The sequence below is a fragment of the Canis lupus genome, chromosome 5 (assembly GCF_011100685.1).
Source record: "Canis lupus familiaris isolate Mischka breed German Shepherd chromosome 5, alternate assembly UU_Cfam_GSD_1.0, whole genome shotgun sequence".
Classification (NCBI taxonomy): domain Eukaryota; kingdom Metazoa; phylum Chordata; class Mammalia; order Carnivora; family Canidae; genus Canis; species Canis lupus.
Genome location: NC_049226.1, coordinates 63,673,503 through 63,688,011, shown reverse-complemented (window position 1 = coordinate 63,688,011; position 14,509 = coordinate 63,673,503). Strand labels below are relative to the sequence as shown.

At 45.8% G+C, this 14,509-nt stretch overlaps 1 long non-coding RNA gene across 1 annotated transcript; it reads right to left on the bottom strand.

Annotated features, from left to right (window-relative positions):
• Window positions 1-366: 366 nt before the first annotated feature.
• Window positions 367-14,055, bottom strand: LOC119871914. The gene is made up of 2 exons (XR_005359899.1): window positions 13,563-14,055; window positions 367-896 (listed from the first exon to the last, which is right to left on the bottom strand). It is a non-coding gene; the product is annotated as an uncharacterized LOC119871914 (long non-coding RNA).
• Between the last annotated feature and the right edge of the window lie 454 nt (window positions 14,056-14,509).

Sequence of the window (14,509 nt, the reverse complement as noted above, 5' to 3'; positions counted from 1 at the left end):
CATTCCAAGGAATTACATTTTTATTACACGCAAAATTGAAATGCTGTTTTTCCTCTTCCTACCCATCTTCTTCTCTTCCTTTGTTTTGTTGTTGTTGTTGTTGTTGTTGTTGTTGTTGTTGTTTTGGTTTTTTGTTTTTCCCTTAAGTGCATTCAGAAGGGATAGATAACGGAGGTGCCTGCTAGAAGACATTCCTTTGCTAAAGATGAGCCTGTGCAGCTAGTTGTCTGACGGGCCAACATCTGGTAGTGATTTCGTAGAAAGATCTTTGATCAGTGCTCCTTGGAGCCAAAACATGAGAGATCTAGACGGTCTGTGAGCCTTCTTTGTGAACAGCAGAAGCACTGAGCTTGTACATTTCTGAACCAGGGCTGTTTTGGGGAATGGGCTTTTTTTTTTTTTTTAACTTCAGCCTTACTGAGGTATAATGGACCTATATAATAGTGGCCTTAATCATGTTATTGATTTATCCTACGTGGTTGGCAGATCAAAACCAGAATCTGGGGGTGCCTGGGTGGTTCAGTCAGTTAAGTGGCCCCCTCTTGGTTTCAGCCCAGGTGGTGAGATCGAGCCCCATGTCAGGCTCTGCGCTCAACAGGGAGTCTGCCTGTGGATGTTCTCTCTTCCTCTGCCCGTCCCCCAAACTTGTGCACTCGGCTCACTGTCTCTCTCCCAAAGAAATTAAATAAATCTTAAACAAACCAGAATCTCCACATCTTTATCTGAAGTCATGCCCTTGCCTGGGAGATGATGGGGTGAAGCTGCCACGTGAAGCCTTGACAAAGATAACTCGACGGTATCCAAAGATGGGGAGTTGTGTTTGCAGCTTCCTTGTCAAGTTTTTTCCTCACCTTGCTTCTACAGTCAGAATCAACACCTCTGAATTTGGCAGTGACCTGGAATAAGGGGATGAGAATGTTATGTGTATGGAGCTTTGGAATTTGCAAAGCATAACTCGCTAGAAATGTTAAATGTCCTTGGGCTCCTAACAACCAACATGCACAAGCATGTAGTAGACACAGAGTGTATTGAAGGAATGAAGAAATGAATAATTGAAAAGTTTTCTCAGGGCACCTGGCTGGCTCAGTCAGTGGAGCATGCAACTCTTGATCTCAGGGTGGTGAATTCAAGCCCCATGATGGGCCCAAAGCCTACATAAAAGAGAAAGAAATAAAAGTGCTCTGTATAGAAATGGTTTCCTGGTGCTCTGGCGGCCCAGATAGCAGAAGTAAGAGGAAAAACATATATAAGGATAACATTTTTTGAAGGTGCAGGGTTGACCTAAGATGAAATGATTCATTATGTGGAACACACTATGTATATTCAGCATAGGATTATAAACCCATACTCGAGCCAGGTTACCTGATTTCAAATTGACTTCCCCATTTTACTAAGTGACCTTGAACAAGTTACTTAATGTAAAACAATTTGTGTCTCTTTTTGGGTTCCCGGGCCCAATTCTGATGTGGGAGAGGTATTCCCACACACACAGCCCAAGCAATTCTCAGACACCCTGCTGGTGTCAGAATTCAAATCCATCCTGACACCGTTCACCAGAGATAGCATCAGATTCCATAGGTTAAGGGCTCAGCCCTTCAAGACCTCACTCCTGCCCTGCACCCTGGCCCCAACACTTCAAATGCCAGTTGGAAGCCCCAGGGGCTATTACCTGTGCCTCTGACCCATCCAACCAGCTACAGATAGGACATTCCAGTGACCCCCCCTTCCCCTCCCCAGGGTCCTTTAACCAGAGCAGCTCATAGAACTCAGGGAAACATTTAGGTTTACCAATGTATTAGAGGATATTGTAAAGGATACTAATCAACAGCCCATGAAGACATGCACAAGGTGAGGTCTGGGGAAAGGGCACGGAGCTTCCGTGCCCCCTCCATGAGCACCATTCTTCCTACTCTCCTTGTGTTCACCAACCCAGGAGCTCTCCAAATCGGGTCCTTTCAGGGTTTTGTGGAGGCTTTATTGCAGTCAGGATTGACGGATTCAACCTCCGGTCTCTGTCCCCTCCCCAGAGGTTCTGGAGTGGGACTGAAATTTCCAACCCTCCTGTCACATAGTTGGTCAGCCTGCTAACCAGCCCCACACCTTGGGTGAGGTCCAAACATCCCCTTTATTAATGCAGCAAAACACACATTTATCACATTCAACACTTAGGAAATTCCAAGAGTTTGGGGAGCTATGAGCTAGAACTGTGAATGAAGACTGGATATATATAAGCAACCCGTTTTGGTCATCTGAACAACCAGATATATCCTTACACATCGCAACCCAGGGTCTGAATTGCCCATCTATAAAATGGGAGTAAAAATAGTAGGTATTTCATTTATTGTGAAAATTAAATGAGTTGATCTCTATAAAGTACTTTGAAAATTGCTTGACCCATAGTAAGCATTATAGAAGTGTTTTATTACTATTGCCTATTTTTTCAACTTTCCTTTAAGTGAATAGCACTTTTCAGCCTTTCTTTGTGCACCATACCCTTCCCCACTTAAACCTATACTTCACCACCAAAGGTATGTGTACTTAGCTGAGATGCTCCCTTTGGAGTGTGAGTTATGCCTGAATCTTACCCAATCTTACAGATTCCTAGTGTATACAGTGGAAAAATCTGATAATCTACATCAAAGGATATTAATACCGACCACCATTCTGAGGATATTAAACCAATCCAGAAGATGTTTAGTATAGAGGTTAAAGCCTACAATTCTACTCTCAGCTCTGTCATTAACCCCCTCTGTGACCCCCCCAAGTAAATCACTTACCCTTTTTTTTTTTTTAAAGATTTTATTTATTTATCCATGAGATTCACAGAGAGAGAGAGAGAGAGAGAGAGACACGCAGAGACACAGGCAGAGGGAGAAGCAGGCTCCATGCAGGGAGCCCAATGTGGGACCCGACCCCGGGTCTCCAGTATCACGCCCTGGGCCAAAGGCAGCGATAAACCGCCGAGCCACCCAGGCTGCCCCCACTTACCCTTTTTGTAACTGTGCCCTTATCTGTGAAACAGGAAGAACATTTGCTGTAAATACTTCACAGGGTTTTGAGTCTCTTCCCATTGGCAGAACACGAACGCTTAGTGTTTCTACTTACTTATGAAATATTTTAGATAAACAAAAAGGTGAGGTGCAAAGAATAATGTAACAACACCCAAGTACCTACCAGTCTGACAAACAAAGCATGACACACAGAGTGGAAATCCTGGTTTGAAAGATTTTGTTTGGTCATATTTGAGGTCATATTCCCCACCATGTTCCTGTATTGAGAACAAATCTGTATTTTTATCATGGTCATTACCCTTATCAATAACTGGGTAATATAAACTAAGGCAAAGAGGCCAGGAAAAATGAGAATCAGTTCCTGCCTATTTTTCACAATTCATATTCAATAATGCTTGGGAATTCCCAGGGGCTTCTCTGTAACTGCACTGTATTTAATTTTTAGGACATGTTCTGTGCAAGTAAAAGCATACCTATAGGGGTATGTGGGGGGCTCAGTCAGTTGAGCAACTGACTCTTGGTTTCAGCTCAGGTCATGATCTCAGGGTCGTGAGATCAAGCCCCCCATCAGGTTCTGCACTCAGCATGGAATCTGAGAGATTCTCTCTCCCTCTCCCTCCCGTTCTACCCCTCCCCTCACTCTCTCACTCTCTCTCTAAAATAAATAAATAAAATCTTTAAAAAAGGAAAGAAAAGAAAAGCACACCTCAAACTGGCTTCAATAGTAAGTGGAGCTTATTCACTTACAGAACTACAAAGTCCAGAAGTGGATTTTCAGGTCAGGTTCATTCTGGAGGCTGAACAGTGGACCCAAGTTTCTTCTTGGCTCTCTCTCTCTGCTTTCTGCCATATCTGCTGTTTTTCCTGGCTAGCTTCCTTCAGGATGTTCAAATGGCCCCCAGGATGGGGCATATTGCCTTATCTAAGCCCTGCGAGGAAGAGATCATTTTCCCCATCATTCCCAGCTAGAATCCTAAAATCCACTCAGATTAGATCACCTTAGACCACATGCCACAACAAGTAGCAGGATCTGACTTAGTCTTGGTCACGTCATGTATTTCACGTCTGAAGCTTGGGTAGAATTAACTTCAGCAGAACCAAATAGATTTCCCACCGAAAGGAAGCCCCATTATCCACCTCACTAGTTTTTTTAGACAGCTTTTTCTGAGAAATAAAGTGGCTAAATAAACAGTACTAGTAAGATGCTATTTTTTTTAAAAGATTTTCATTGGGACACCTGGGTGGCTCAGCAGTTGAGCATCTGCCTTCAGCTCAGGGCATGATCCTGGAGTCCTAGGATCAAGTCCCACATCGGGCTCCCTGCAGACAGTCTGCTTCCTCCCTCTGCTTCTCTCTCTGTGTCTCATGAATGAATAAATAAAATCTTTAAAAAATATGTTTTTATTTATTTATTTGATAGAGTGAGAGAGGACAAGCTGGGGGAGGAGTAGAGACAGGTTCAGGAGTAGAGACAGACAGTAGAAGCAGGTTCCCTAATGAGCAGGGAGACCAATGCAGGACTCGATCCCAGGACTCTGGGATCATGACCAGCACCAAAGGCAGATGCTTAACTGACTTAGCCACCCAGGCACGCCAGTAAGATGCTATTTTAGTATCAGTACAGGGATGGACCTGAATTTTTTTTAAGATTTTATTTATTTATTCATGAGAGACACAGACTGAGAGAAAGGCAGAGACACAGGCAGAGGGAGAAGCAGGCTCCATGCAGGGAGCCTGATGTGGGTCTCGATCCTGGGACTCTAGGATCATGCCCTGAGCTGAAGGCAGATGCTCAACTGCTGAGCCACCCAGGTGTCCCTGGATTTTGTAGCACTGAAGGATGAGAAATTAGGAGGAGGGGTCTCCTTTTAGAAAATAAATACAAAATTAGTTGTAAGTATGAATATTTGGAATGAAAAAAAATTTAAAAACTCAGAAATTTAACTGCCTCTTTAATAATGTTTTCTGCAGCTCTGCGTCTCCATATGACAATTTTATAAGATAATTTGTAGGTTCAAAAATTAATCTTTCTGGGGCGCCTGGGTGGCTCAGTGGTTGAGCATCTGCCTTTGGCTCAGGGCATGGTCCCAGGGTCCTGTGATCGAGTCCCACATCAAGCTCCTGGTGAGGAGCCTGCTTCTCTCTCTGCCTGTGTCTCTGTCTCTCTCTGTGTGTCTGTGTCTCTCATGAATAAATAAATAAATCTTTTAAAAAATTAATCTTTCTGCTAGCATGGTTGATCGAAATTTACTTGTTATTGATAGTTTCTGGAAAGTATCTTTTAGCTTCAAAACTCACTATTGGGGATCCCTGGGTGGCGCAGCGGTTTGGCGCCTGCCTTTGGCCCAGGGCGTGATCCTGGAGACTCGGGATCGAATCCCACATCGGGCTCCCGGTGCTTGGAGCCTGCTTCTCCCTCTGCCTGTGTCTCTGCCTCTCTCTCTCTCTCCGTGTGACTATCATGAATAAATAAATTAAAAAAAAAAAAACAACTCACTATTGGTGGGGTGCCTGACTGGCTCATTCAGTAGGGTGCGTGACTCTTGATCTCAAGGTTATAAATTCAATCCCCATGTTGGGTGTAGAGATTACTTAAAAATTTTTTAAAAACTCATTATTCGTAAGTATATGTATTTTTAGAACTGTTTTTAAATTTGTGGATATTTCTATGAAGCTTCAGAGATGAGCTGCAAGATTTCAGGGCATTTCAAGTTTTTTTCTTATTCTGTGCTTAGTGGTAACTCTGAATTGATGACACGCATTAGCAAGTTCAGTTTTGTTGTCGTCGTGATTTGTTATGTTTCATATCAACTCACTGGCATATTTTATGCAAATTAACAAAAATTTAAATCTTTTCATTCACTTTTTGCCATTAATTGGATTATTAAACAATTCCAGTCTTATTCACTACAGATATTCAACATGAATTGTCATAATGAATTACTGCTTTTGGTATGACTTAAAAAAATTTTTTTTGGTTATAATTCACTTCTTTTATTTATTTATTTTTAAGAGTTTAATTATTCATGAGAGACACAGAGCGAGAGCAAGAGAGAGACAGAGACACAGGCAGAGGGAGAAGCAGGCTTCATGCAAGGAGCCTGACGTGGGACTCAATCCTGGGTCTCCAGGATCAGGCCCTGGGCTGAAGGCGGTGCTAAACCACCCAGGCTGCCCCATAATTCTTTTTTTTTTTTTCATTATTTATTTATTTATTTATTTATAATAGTCACAGAGAGAGGCAGAGACACAGGCAGAGGGAGAAGCAGACTCCATGCACCGGGAGCCCGATGTGGGATTCGATCCCGGGTCTCCAGGATCATGCCCTGGGCCAAAGGCAGACGCTAAATCGCTGCGCCACCCAGGGATCCCCTGCCCCATAATTCACTTCTTAATGTTAGAATAATTTCTTTTGAATTCATCATTTATTTTTCATGGCTTTTGTTTCATATTCTCTAAACCTAGTGAGCCTCTTTGAATGTTTGCTGAATTGAATTCAGTCTAAGAAGTTGTGACAAAATGTTTCTAATAGTTAACTATAATAAAACACCATAAAAGTAGCCTCTTGCATTTTAAGATGAGAAAGAGATTCTTCACATATTACATTTTCTCACTTGTTTTACTGGACGGTTCTGATGCAGGCTGGCTAGGTCTTAGAACCCAGAGGGGGCGCCAGCAGGACCAGCCAAGAGGGTCCCTGGCCTCACACAGGGTAGAAATCAAACAAGAGCCAAGAGGAAGTGAGAGCATAGTTTATTAAAATGTAGAGAGAGTGTAGATATGGACAGAGCATCTGGGAGACCAGAAAGGAAAAAAAAGAGATTCTTTCTTTGCTTGGGGTCCAGGGTTTTTATTGAGGACTGTGGTCTGGTGACGTGTCTTCTCAGGCATCCAGGAAAAAAGACTAGTTTTAGGTATTCTCCATAAGTCATTTAAGCCCTGGAGCCAGGGGTCTTGGTGAGTCAGTGGTCTGGAAAAGTTCATGACAACGCTGCCCAGTCTCTTCTTGGATGTTATCTATTGTGCTGGAAGACTCTAAAGAAATTGTTAAATCCTAGGTCTTTATAAGGAGGACATACATTATCTGTGCTATAAGGCATGTGTAAAGCGGGAGTCTATGTCCTAGCAAGGATAGAAGCAGGAAAAGGAGTGAAAAAAGCAGTTTTTCATAGGGTCCCTATAGCTTTCCGGTCTCTGTTCCAAAACGTCTTTCCAAACTGAGACTAAAGCAGTGGGATATAAAAATATATATTTAGTCTTTGTCTCTGGTTCCTGGTGCAGCATTCCTAAAACCCTTGGAATTTCCTGAATGATAGGAGTGTCTATCATCATTCCTAAGGGGCCCCTTTTGAGCACATCTAAGTTTATGCTAAAGAAGTGACTTGTTGTGGGTGGGAAGTGGGGAGGGGGTTGGGGGGGGTGCCCCTGGGTGGCTCAGTTGAAGTGTCTGCCTTCAGCTCAGGTCATAATCTTGGATCCTGGGATCCAGCCCCTGCTCCCTGCTCAGCAGTGAGCCTGCTCCTCCTTCTCCCTCTGCCTGCCACTCACCCTGCTTGTGCTCTCTCTCTGTGTCAAATAAATAAATACAATCTTAAAAAAAAGAAAAAGAAAAAAAGGTGTCTTAGGTTGGGTCCCAGAAATAGCCTCCCTGAAGACCAAACACTTTACTGGAAGCTGGGAACCCTCTGTTCCATCCACCAATCTCCAGAAGAAGGTGGGGGAAATGGAGTTGGAGCTAGGTAAAAACTCTTGAAAGGGGGATCCCTGGGTGGCTCAGTGGTTTGGCGCCTGCCTTCGGCCCAGGGCATGATACTGGAGACCAGGGATTGAGTCCCACATCAGGCTTCCTGCATGGAGCCTGCTTCTCCTCTGTGTCTCTGCCTCTCTTTCTCTCTGTCTCTCATGAATAAATAAATAAAATCTAAAAAAAAAAAAAAAAAAACCTCGAACAATGAGATTCAGGGGAGCTTTCAGATTGGTGAACACATGAAAGTACTCGGAGGATAATACAGCTGGAGAGGACATGGAAACTGCATGCCTGCCCGTACCCCCAGTACCCAGCCCTAAGCATCTCTTCCATTTGACTATTTTTGAGTTGTCTCGTTTATAACAAACCAGTGGTAGTAAGTAGAGTGCTCGCCTGAGGTCTGTGAGTCATTCTAGCACATGATCCAACCTGAGGCAACTGTCATGGGAACCTCCAAATCTGTAGTCCACTGGGCAAAGTATAGGCAGCCTCGCACCCCATTTGCAGTTGGCATGTGCAGTAGAAGCAGTCTTGTAGGACTGTGCCCTTCAACCTGTAGGGTCTGATGCTCACTCCGGGTAGATTATGTCAGAATTGAGTTGAACAATTGTACACTCAGTGAGTGTCAGAGAATTAGAGAATTGGTTTGTTGGTATGGGAAAAAAACTCCATATATTTTGTTGTCAGAGGCAATAAAAAACAAAAAGGCTGCTGTCTACAAGCCAGGAAGCAGGCTCTCACCAGGCACCGAAATCTGCCACCTTGATCTTGGACTTCCCAACCTCCCAAACTGTGAGAAATAAATGTCTATTTTAAATCCTCCCAGTCTAGGGTATTTTGTTATAGTAGTCCAAGCTAAGAGAGAAATTGGTCCTGGGGTGCCTGGGTGGCTCAGTTGCTTGGGTGTCTGCCTTTGGCTTGGGTCATGATCCGGGGATCCTCGGATCAAGTCCCAAGTCAGGGTCCTTGCTCAGCAGAGAGCCTGCTTCTCTCTCTGCCCCTTGCTTGTGCTCTCTCTCGCTCTCTCTCAAATAAAATCTTTAAAAGAGAGAAATCGGTCCTAATTGGTGGGGTACTATTGCAACAAATACCTACAAAAGCAGAAAAGGCTTTGAACTGTGTAATGGGAAGACTCTGGAAGAGTTTTGAGGTGCCCTCTAGAAGAAGCCCAGACTGCCACCGTGGGACCACTCACAGAGATTCCGGTGAGAGCTCAGGAAGGAGAGAGGCATGCTGGAAAGAAACCCTCCACCTTCTCATGGGCAAAATGTTGGTAGAAATATGAGTGGCCAAGGTCATTCTGATGACGTCTCAGACAGAAATGAGGAACATGTTTTTGGACAATGGGGGAAAATGCCATCCTTATTATAAAGTGGGTGGCTCAGCGGTTGAGCGGTCTGCCTTTGGCTCAGGATGTGATCCTGGAGTTCTGGGATCGAGTCCCACATCAGGCTCCTGCATGGAGCCTGCTTCTCCCTTTGCCTGTGTCTCTGCCTCTCTCCGTGTCTCATGAATAAATTAAAATATATATATATATATAAATATATATATAAAGTGACAAGGACTTGGCTGAACTGTGTGCCTGTTCTAGTGTTCTGCCGAAGGGAACATTGAGTAATGGAAATGTTGGATGTCTGGCTGTGGAGATTGCTAAGTGAAGTGTCAAAGGGGCAGCTTGGTTCCTCCTGACTACTCAGAGTAAAACGAGAGAGGAGAGAGAGGAATTGAAGAAGAATTGCTAGGTAAGAAGGAAAGAGAACTTGAAGATTTGGAATAGTCTGTCCATATTGAGAAAAACATGAAAATGTGTAATAAAAAGAAAACATCAAGGAAGTGGCTGACTGACCATTTGATAAGATTAGTGTGGGTGTGAACCATGGACCTAATCAATCATCTCAACAGAGGTCAGGAATAGAGAGGGAATTATACCTGCAAAGACACTGCCCTTTGGAGCTACAGGGGCCAGAGGAAGCAGGAGCACACGAAGGAAGAGATTCTGAGACCCTACAGGACCAGGGGTCATACTGCTATGGGCCGTGAGCAAGAATGGGGTGCCTGGCTGGCTCAATCTGTAGAACATGACTCTTGATCTTGGAGTCATGAGTTCAAGTCCCATGTTGAGCATAGAGCTTACTTAAAAAGAAAAAAGAAGAAGAATGACCCTGGAGGTTATTCAGATATCATCAGAGCTCCCTTTTTGGGTGTGGGGTGTGGGCAGTTGCCTCAGTTCTAACAGCCCAGAGCCTCAGGGCATGGGGCCACTAGCAGAGCCTTGGGGTTGGAGGGTTGGTATCCAACCACAGAGGATTATTCTTGAGCCTTAATATCTCTTGAAATTTGCCTTGCTAAGTTTTAGACTTGCTTGGGGCTCAGTGCCCCTTCTTTCTGATTTCTCCCTTTGGGAATAGAAGTGTCTATCCTATGCCTGTCCACCACTATGGGTTTCAGAAACCCATAACTTATCTGATTGTACAGGTTCATAGCTGGAGAGGAATTTTGCCTCCGGACAAAGCATACCACGAATCTCACCTGTATCTGATTAAGGTGATGGTTACAGGAGACTTTGGACTTCAGACTTTGCAGTTGATGCTAGAAAGAGTTAAGGGATCCCTGGGTGGCGCAGTGGTTTAGCGCCTGCCTTTGGCCCAGGGCGTGATCCTGGAGACCTGGGATCGAGTCCCACGTCGGGCTCCCAGTGCATGGAGCCTGCTTCTCCCTCTGCCTATGTCTCTGCCTCTCTCTCTCTATGTGTGTGACTATCATAAATAAATAAAAATTAAAAAAAAAAAGAGAGTTAAGAATGTGGGGGCTTTTGAGACAAAATGAATGTATTTTGCATGTGATAAGAACACGGATTGGGGGAGGGGCCAGGAGTAGAATGCTTTGAGTGGAACATTGTTGTGTCATTGGTCTGTTGTTCAAGCCACCTGCTCTATGGTGTTTTGTCCATAGCAGCCTGAGCTACTAAAACATCCAAACAGTGGAATATTTGTCAGCCATAAAAAGGAATGGAGTACTGATACGCGACGCTACAAAATGGATAAGCCTTGAAAACATAGTGTCAAATTAAAGATACCAAACACAAAAGGCCGTGATTTTCATATCAAATGATTCCATATGATTTTTTCCATATGATTTTTTCCACATGATGTTTCTATATGAAACATCCAGAATAGGCCATTCAGATTAATGCTTGCCAGGGATGTGGGAAGGGCTGACTGCTAATGGGTAAGGAGTTTCCATTTGAGGTAACGAGAAAGTTCTAGAACTGGATGGTGGTAATTGTACAACATTGTGAATGTACTTAATGCCACTGAACTGTACACTTTAAAAGAGAATGGTAAATTTTATATTATGTGTATTTTACCATAATTTCTTTTAAAGGCACCCATTAGGATGGCTATTATCCAAAAAGAGAAAACAAGTGTTAGGGAGGATGTGGAGAAATTGGAGAACCTTGGTACAGTGTGAGAGAGAATGTAAAATGGGGCAGCTGCTATGGAACACAGTTTGGCAGGTCCTCAAAAAGTTAAACATAGAATTACCATATGACCTAGAAATTCCACTTCTGAGTTTATACCCCAAAGAATTAAAAGCTGGGATTCCAACGGATATTTGTACACCCATGTTCACAGCAGTGTTATTCACCATCACCAAAATGTGGAAACAACCCAAGCATCCATAGGAGGATGAATGGATACTCAAAATGGGCTACATCCAGACAATCCAATGGAATATTATTCCACCTTTAAAAGGGAGTTCTGACACATGCTGTAGCATGGATGAATCTCAGAAATGAAAGCTATAGGAAATAAGCCAGCCCCAAAGGACAAATATTATTCCACTGATATGAGTAGTCAGAGTCATAGAACTAGAAAGCAGAGTTGTGGTTGCCAGGAGCTGCGGAAGGACGGGTTTGGGGCGTTAATGTTTAATGGGGACAGAGTTTCAATTTGGGAGGATGGAAAATTCTGCAGATGGATGGTGGTGAGGGCGGCATAGCAATGTGAGTGTCTTTAATGCAAATGCACTGCGCTCTGGAGGCCTGGGTGGCCCAGCGGTTGAGCTCTGCCTTCCCCTCAGGGCTCCATCCAGGTCCCCCATCCTGGCTCCCTGCTTCTCCCTCTGCCTGTGTCTCTGCCTCTCTCCCTATGTCTCTCATGAATAAATGAATAAAATATTTTAATGCCCTGCACTCTTAAAAACTGTTAAAAATGATAAAATGTAATGTTATGTAAAGAAAACATCCTAAATCTAAACACTGAAAAAATTAAAGAAGAGCGAGGGCCTCCCACCCCGCACCCCGCACCCGCACCCCGCACCCCCGGCCTGCGCAGCGGCCCGCGGCGCGGAGGCGCAGGTGCCTGCGGGCCAGGAGGGGGCGCTCCCCGCCAGGCGCCGGACCCCGGAGCAGCCTCAGCGGCGGGAGGAGCCCGCAGCTCCCCCCCGCAGCTCCCCCTGCAGCTCCCCCAGGCGGCGCCCAGGGCGCCCGGCAGCAAGGCCCGGGACCGACGGCGGGAGCCCCGCGGCCCCCACGCCCCGCAGGCGCTCCACTGGGCCGGAGCCGCGGGGCCACCAAAGCCCTGCCCCGACTCGCCGTGGAGGGGGCGCGGCGCCTGGGGCCGGGCGGGTGCCCGGGCGGGGGAGGGGGCTACGGGGGGAGGGGCAGGAGGGAGGAGGGAAGGGCGGGCGTCCCGGGGGACCGGGGATCCGTCTGAGGCCGAGCTAAGGCCCCAGGACGCTGGGTGCGCATCCTTTCCTTGGAGAGCGGGAAGGCGGACGGTCTCAGGAGGTTGCCTTTTTCCCTTCGATTTCTAGCACTTCAAACTTTCCTAAGAAATGCCTGAAGAAACAGATCTCCGCAGTCCTATTGAAAGTAAACAATCGTACGCTGTGATGTGTGCTGCTTAAGTGAGGAAGTGTTGTTGTTGTTGTCGTTTTAAGATGTTATTTATTTATTCACGAAAGACACACAGAGACGCCGAGACGCACGAGAAGCAGGCTCCCCGCAAGGAGCCCAATGCGGGGCTCCATCCTGATCCGGAATCCAGAGATTACACCCTGAGCCAAAGGCGGACGCTCAGGAACTGATTTTGAAAGAAACATTTTTGGGACGCCTGGGTGGCTCAGTGGTTGGGTATCTGCCTTTGGCTCAGGGCGTGATCCTGGAGACCCGGGATCGAGTCCCACGTCGCGCTCCCGGTGCATGATGGAGCCTGCTTCTCCCTCTGTCTGTGTCTCTGCCTCCCTCTCTCTCTCTCTTTCTGTGTCTCTCATGAATAAATAAATAAAATCGTCAAAAAAAAAAAAAAAAAAAGAGTCTCATGCTATTCCAGTTGAGCCAATCAGGGGCCCCTAAGATAGGTCTTTTTATGTTTGCTTTCTTTATTTTATTTTATTTTATTTTTTATAAGATTTTATTTATTTATTAGAGACACAAGGCACAAGGCTCGATCACACAACCCTGAGATTGCAACCTGAGCTGAAATCAAGAGTCAGACTCTTAACCCAATGCACCATCCAGGCACCCCTGATTCGCTCTATTTTTAACTTATATTTATTATCTATCTCCCATGGGAATGGAAGGTCCATGAGGGGAGAAATTTTTCATTTTGTTCACTGCTAAATTCCAGGCATTCGCACATTTACTCATGTTTAGATAAATTAATAAATGCTGAGAAAATGTTGCCTCCCGCAAGGGCCTATTGTTTCGAATTGCCTCCAAGCAATGACATCATATCAGGGAGGAGATTTCCAAAAAAGGGAGGCTGCACAGCCCACAGCCCCAGATTCAGATTACTTACCGCATGATTCCCCAGTCGGCTGTCAATCTGCAACCTCAGCTAATCCATTTACCGCCTGATTCTAGCCCCAGTCGGTTTCATGGTCTTTCTGTTTGGTGGGTTCACAATATCTAATGGGATCCACAACAGCCTTCTGACTTTCTCTGGCTCTAAAGCCATGGCTTCTGGGATCCCTGGGTGGCTCAGTGGTTTAGTGCCTGCCTTTGGCCCAGGGTGTGATCCTGAAGTCCTGGGATCAAGTCCCACATCAGGCTCCAAAACATGGAACCTGTTTCTCCCTTTGCCTGTGTCTCTGCCTCTCTCTCTCTGCCTCTCTCACGAATAAATAAAATCTTAAAAAGTCATGGCTTCTGAGATCACACTAACAAGTTGGTTTCCGTTAGCTGAAACAAGAGTTGTATCTGATACTCAGACTTTAATCTGTCATTGCCTGCAGCCTGTGAGCGCCAGAAGGGCACAGAGCCTTCCTCACTGCTCTCCGCGGGAGGAGGAGCCACTTACAGCCCCACCCCCACCCCTCCACCCCCGAGGGCCTAGCACATCAGGAGCACTCCTGACTTTCCTGCTGACTCCGTGATCCCGCAGTCCCCCGTCTGAACTGGTCACCCCCTCACAAGCCTCCCTGAAACCACCCCCACATCCTGCCAATTCTCAGCCACACACTCGCTGTCTGTCCTTGCTCACCTCCACCCGTGGCACACCCTGGGGGCAACCAGCCGTGCACCCCCCCTTCCTCCCTGAGGCAGATGGATCCATCTTGACTTATTGCTGCCTTGGGCATCTCCCCGAGCGCCCACCACTGCCTGGACCCTGAAATGTGTCCTGCCTTCCCTTCCCTGATGCCACCCTGTTTCTCCAGCCCCTCTGGTCCCCCCTGCTAGCACCCTTTTGTACCTCAATTTGTCTCTTCTTACTTGGACACAATGTCCCCAGGGCGCCTGGCTGGC